Source organism: Panthera onca, chromosome X (assembly GCF_046562875.1).
Source record: "Panthera onca isolate mPanOnc1 chromosome X, mPanOnc1 haplotype 2, whole genome shotgun sequence".
NCBI lineage: Eukaryota > Metazoa > Chordata > Mammalia > Carnivora > Felidae > Panthera > Panthera onca.
The window spans coordinates 33489205-33495660 of NC_138357.1; the positions used below are offsets into that span (position 1 = coordinate 33489205).

The 6456-nt window shown below is 50.4% G+C and overlaps 1 pseudogene; it reads right to left on the reverse strand.

Moving 5' to 3' along the window:
• Nucleotides 1-5002: 5002 nt before the first annotated feature.
• On the reverse strand, nucleotides 5003-5877 carry LOC145713722 (Y-box-binding protein 1 pseudogene; annotated as a pseudogene).
• Nucleotides 5878-6456: the final 579 nt, after the last annotated feature.

The window sequence follows — 6456 nt, forward strand, 5'->3', positions numbered from 1 at the left end:
CACCCTGGCCCAAAAATTGCCCCATGTGTATAAGTTTACCAACTTACGGACCACTGCCTACAATTTTTCTCCTTTGGGGTAAAGAATACTGGGGAGCTCTTGCCTCACAGACCCCCAAAATGGAAAACACGTCTCTGCATACAACACAGCCACAAGACGCTCCTTATGCCCTTTGAAATTCTAGGCATTACTGATAGTGACCAAAGCACTAGTTTTGATTCTCAGAATGCCAAATGTTGAGCTCTTTCTTTTTTTTAAATTTTATCTGAGAGAGAGAGAGAGAGAGAGAGAGAGAGCGCGAGCGAGAGCGAGTGCACGAGCAGGGAATGAACAGAGAGAGAAGGAGAGAGACAAAACCCCAAGTAGGCTCTACACTGTGGGCATGGAGCCCATGTGGGGCTTGAACTCACAAACCGTGATATCATGACTTCAGCCGAAATCAACAGTTGGACGCTTACCCGACTAAGTTACCCAGGTGCCCGCCACAATGTCGAGCTCTTGGAGAAGATATACAGTGGAATTTCCACCTTTCCTATAGACTCCAGACAGATGGTGAATCAGGAGGCAGAATGAGCTTCTTAAAAAACTCCTATTTAACTTAAAGAACGTCAGATGGAGCCCATGCGGGTTGTCACCTTTGCCACTGGCATTGATTTATCTCCATTTGTACCCCCTGGGGACAAACACTCCCTACAACAGTGGCACACAGGTCTCTCAATATACTTTGTCGCCTATCAAGGTGGGCACTTCCAAAGTCTATGTTTTTTACAACAACCTCACCCTGGGGCCCTCTTCCTCTTGGTCAAGTAACTACGTATCTCGTTTCCTAGGGAGGTACTTGCCATACTCTCTGGAAGGCTCAGTCATCATCAAGGTTGAAATCTAGGTCAAGGCCTCAAGGGTCGGTTGTGGAGTAAGGCCTAATCTGGTGCGTATCTCGATACCTTGGGAAACCGAAGAGGGCCTCAAAGAGCCCAGCTGCACGTTCCACTCTCTCCACCGTGCTCACGTGGATACGGTCTTCTAGCAAACGACCCCCATTAGCACACAGACCAGGCACGGTGCCTGCTGGTGAAGGTTTCGGCAACCCTCCAGCCAGAGAAATTTAGACAAACCAATCCTTTCCTTCTGCAGGAAGCAGGGGGCACCCCGTCCTCTTGTAACTACAAGGCCGGCCTTCCCTCGCACCTGCTGGTTCCCTCCGTTCTGGAATGGAACACCTGTGTGGCCCTACCCGGCACGTGTCCTCCTCCCCCAGATGGTGAACATATGTGGTTAACAAACTTCTGTCAAACTCACCTGTTAAGTGTCTGTCGTGTGCTAGACCATCCTGGTGGCCCCAGAGCAGGACTCCCGCCCTCACCGGCAGGGTGAAGTAGAGGGGAACACGACACTGACCACTCGAGGTTCACGGAGCTGGACGTGAACTTTTGGAGACATAAATTAAGAACAGAAAGGGGCAAGGGGCACCTGGGTGGCTCAGTCGGTTAAGTGTCCGAGTCTTGGTTTCGCCTCAGGTCACGATCTCACGGTTCTGGACATGGGGCCCCCGCTGTCAGCATGGAGCCTGCTTGGGATTCTCTCTCTCCATCCCTTTGCCCCTGCCCCACTCACACACGTGATAATAAATAAATTTATTTTGAGAGAGAAAGAGAGAGCGCACACAGTGGAGGAGGGGGAGAGGGACAGAGAATCCAAAGCAGGCTCCAGGCTCTGAGCTGTCCGCACAGAGACCGACGCGGGGCTCGAACTCACAAGCCGTGAGATCATGACCTGAGCCGAAGTCGGGAGCTCAACCGACCGGCGCCCCCAAATAAACACGCTTTTAAGAAAAGAACAGAATGGGCAAAGGAAATTCCTGAAAAACAAAAATAACAGAGGGGCTCATCTGACCAGATAATAAAATGTACTAACTATGTACAGTAAATAAAACTGCTCAGTGCCGGCACAGGCATAGATACATCAGTGAAACAGAAAAGTGTCCAAAAATAGACCCGACTAATGATGGGACTTTAGTATATGATAAACAGTATTTTCTCCAGTGACGAAAAGACAAATAGTTCAATAAATGATGTTGGGACAACTGGCTATCTCTTTTGAAAGAAAAAGAGAGAAACCTAGATTCTTAATGCACTCCTTCCTTAAAAATAAATGCCAGACCGCTCAAAGATTTACACAGGAAGAATGGATTTGGAAAACGTCTCTTGGAAGAGAACTTGGGGAAAATGTTTTACATCCATGAAATAGAGAAAGCCTCCCTACAGCAAGACACAAGGCCCAAATCTTTACCGAAAAATAATGATAAATTTAACGATGTAAGCAATTAACACATTTTCTCAGTAAAAAGCATCCTAGAGAAGTCACCCGATAAATGGCAACTGGAAAATATATTGACGACACGTTTGACATAAAAAGAACTAGGCTTCCGAGGATATAAAGGGCCCTTTCAGGGGCACCTGGGTGGCTCAGTCAGTTAAGCCTTTGACTCTTGATTTTGGCTCAGGTCATGATCTCATGTTTGAACCCTGCATCTGGCTCCTCGCTGACAGTGCAGAGCCTGCTTGGGATTCTCTCTCTCTCCCTCTCTCTTTGCCCCTCCCCTGCTTGCACACTGTCTCTCTCAAAAATAAATAAACCTTATTTTATTTATGATAAAGTTTTATTTATTTTTGAAAGAGAGAGAGAGACAGAGAGACACAGCACAAGTCGGGGAGACGCAGAGGGAGAGGGCGACACGGAATCCAAAGCAGGCTGCAGGCTCCGAGCCGTCAGCACAGAGCCCGACGCGGGGCTTGAACTCACGGACCGTGAGATCGTGACCTGAGCTGAAGTCGGATGCTTAACGCACTGAGCTCCCCAGGCACCCCTTAAATAAGCTTTTTTAAAAAAAGTGCCCTTCTGAATAAGAAAAAGACGAGCCAATATAAGGGTAAGCAAAGTGTACAAAGAGGCAAACCGGGAAAAAATATTTGTAAGTGACTTGGAAGTACAAAAAGATGCTTCATCTTACCTGTAATTTAAAAAACCTAAATGAAGACAAGGATATAACACTTTTTCTCTTATCACTTTGCTAAAGCTCCAAGTAGCAGGTCACACCTAGAAGAAGAGTCACCTACCTGAAGTAGAGGAGGCCGTGGACTGTCAGACACTCTCGTGTTGTTGGTTGAAGGCGCCACCGACGACCTTAGTGTGGGGGCCAATTAAGAACACGTATCGGCATTAAAAAAATTCACATATTATCCGGCCCGTTAACTGTCTTACCGTCAATACTTGAATTTTACCCTGGAGATATTACATGCCAAAATATCTGTAGCTCTACGCACGAGGACATTTATCACAGGTCAGTTTATAATAGCCAAAGGGTCACAACACCCTTTGTGCCTTTCCTTCAGGTAAACGTTTAAATAAATTCTGTACGATGATCAGCTGTTCGGAGAATGTGATAGATGCATATGTGCCTATAAAAAAGTTCCTGAGATAGACGGTTAAGGGTACAAAGGCAGAATACAGAACAGTGTGACTGCTATGCTCTCATTTGTGTAAAAGAAAAACAGACACATACGACTCTTAGATGAAAGTATAAATAAGACACTCTTAATAGCGAGCATCTCCAAGGAAAGGACCTGGATGTCAAGGGCAGTAGGGAGATATCTTTTCCATCATATACCCTTTGCCTCATTAAAAATTTTACTATGTGCCTGTTACTTTTTCAATAGAAGGATATTGTTAATTAAGAAAAAAGAAATCACGGGGCACCTGGGTGGCTCAGTCCGTTGAGCGTCTGACTTCGGCTCGGGTCGTGATCTCGCGGGTCATGAGTTCGAGCCCCGCATCGGGCTCACTGCCATCAGACTGTCATCGCAGAACCCGCTTTGGATCCCCTGTCCCCCTCTCGGCCCCTCCTCTGCTTGCGCTGTCCTAAAAATAAATGAAGATTAAAATAAATTAAAAAGTAGATATTTTTAAAAATCATGGGGTATCGGGATTGAGAATCAAACAGAAAACATTCCTCTTAGCGCTATCTTATCTGAAAAAAAGAAGAAAACAGATTTGCAAGTGTTGTCTTGAAACAGCAAAGGAAGGGTAGGGGTTAAAAGTTTCTGGCACACATGGGATGGCAAATGGAAATTAATTGGACAAATACCACTATTACTAACCTAAGACTGGTGGGATATCATTGGTGTGCTCTTTGTTCAGTGACCCGCTCTTGTCGTTTTTAACCTTCTTGAGGAATACTTGACAAATATAATTGCACATATTGCAAGAAGACAATGTGATAATTTGATATACGTATACATTGCGGAATTATTTACTGTTGAAAAATTTTATCAGTTTACTCAAGATTTCCATCTTCCAACACTATTTTCTTTCTTCGTGTGTGTGTGTGTGTGTGTGTGTGTGCACGTGGGTGGTATTTTTGGGGTGCATACCAATGTGTGCGTGTCAATACTTGTTGAGTGTCTGTGATATATGTAATGGGCGTGTGTTTTGTTACGTGTGGTTGTGTGTCCGTGGTGTGAGTGTGGTGTATGTGCGGAATTCTGTGAGTGAAACTCTGTGTGTCTTCATTGCCAATGCTGTTTCCTTTATTATTATTATTATTATTATTATTATTATTTGAGACCTTTATTAACAGGTGCTTGCCGTTTGTTAACTTTTGGAAAAAAATCGAGTTGTGAACTTTTATTACACATTAAAAACGAAGTTCTTAAACATGTCAACTTGACCAGATAGGAAACCATTTGAAAACCTTGAACAGTGTCTTGAGACAAACCAGGCTTTTTTTTCTTTTTTTAAAAACTGCCTTTGTCACTAACCAAAAACCGACGTCTTTAGGTAAAAACAATAATGCCGATAGTTCTGGTTGTCTGGCCAATGGGCAACAAGCAGGCACTTAAGGGCTGAAGCTCCTATCTTTGGCGCATTTCTTATTGCCGGAACTTCTTCCTCACCTCCCGCTGGACGACGAAACCGGATGATGGCAGATCCGGTAAGCGGACACTTACCTCGCGTCGCCCTGCTCGACGTCGGGAGTGGATAGACTCTCGGCCGGTGGATCGGCTGTCTTGGCCTCTTTGCCGTCTCGCGGTTTGGGGTTTTCTGGGCGTCTGCATGGGTAACCGAGGTTGCGGCGGGAGGGACGTGGGGGTGGGGGCTGACCTGGGGTCTCATCTCGTCCATCTTCCTTGTCGTCTTCGCCGCCGTCCTCCCTAAACCACCTTTGGAGAGGAGGCCCCGTGCGGGGCGGTGGTCCACCACCCAGACCACATTGGGCGTCACCGGTCTACCTTGCTCTGCCGCGCCCTGCCGCGCCCTGGTACCTTCCATCACTTCTCCCCGCACAGGATGTTGGAAGGCTGTGGTCCGCGTCCACGCGGTCTCCGCACGTATTCAGGGGGGAAGCGTCGCCTGCGGTGGGTCGGCGCCGTGAGGGTCTGGCCTTCGCGAGCACGCTCCGGTCCCGGGTTCTTTCCCCCATGCTCACTGTCCCGGTAATTCTGCTGGGAATTGGGTGGAGGACCCCTGCCACGCGGATAGCGTCCGTAACGGTTAGGGTCCCCCGCAGAGTCACCGACCTGCACTGCGGCGGCGCATCTGCCCCTGACATTTGCTGCGTCCGCCCCCTCCTCTCCTTCAACATCTGACTCCGTAGTCTGTCCACCTCCTCCACTGCCAAGGGACTTCCTGGGAGTCTTCTTTATGGCAGTCTGGTGTGCAAATACAACTTCCTTGGTGTCATTCCTGGGGATGAAACCATATTCGTTACATTGAAGCATTCTGTTGTTCCCCAATCCTTCGTTGCGATGACCTTCTTGTGCCGGCAGGCGGCGCCCCTGTGAGGCTACCCGGGCGGCAGCTCCCTGTGCTGCCGCCCATATTGTTGGGCTTGGTGCCGCTAGTGGTGGGGAGGGGGGGGTGGGGGGAGGCGCCGTGGTGGGGGAGGGGGAAGGTAGGGGTGGGGACGGATGCGGGGGTGGGGGCAGGGCGGGGCAGTGGTGGGGGGGCGGGGGGTGGTGTGGAGGGTGGGGGAGGGGCGAAGGGGTGGGGGAGGGGCGCGGCGGGCGGTGGCGGGGGGGTGGGGCACGGGGTGGGGGAGGGGCAGAGGGTGAGGAGGAGGGGTGCGGGGAGGGGGAAGGCAGGGGCTGGACGGTGGGTGGCCGGACGCGGAATGGGGGCAGGGCAGGGACGGTGGTGGGGTGGGGGGTGGGGGGGTGGGGCAGAGGGTGGGGGAAGGGCGAAGGGGGTGGGGGAGGGGCGTGGCGGTACGGCGGGTGGCTGGACTTGGGGTGGGGGGAGGGGCAGAGGGCGGGGGGGAGTGGGGCACGGGGTGGGGGGAGGGGCAGAGGGCGGGAGGAGGGGGAAGGCAGGGGCGGGGACGGTGGGTGGCTGGACGCGGGGTGGTGGCGGCGAGGGGGGTGGTTGGGGGAGGGGCGGGGGTGGCCAGACGCGGGGTAC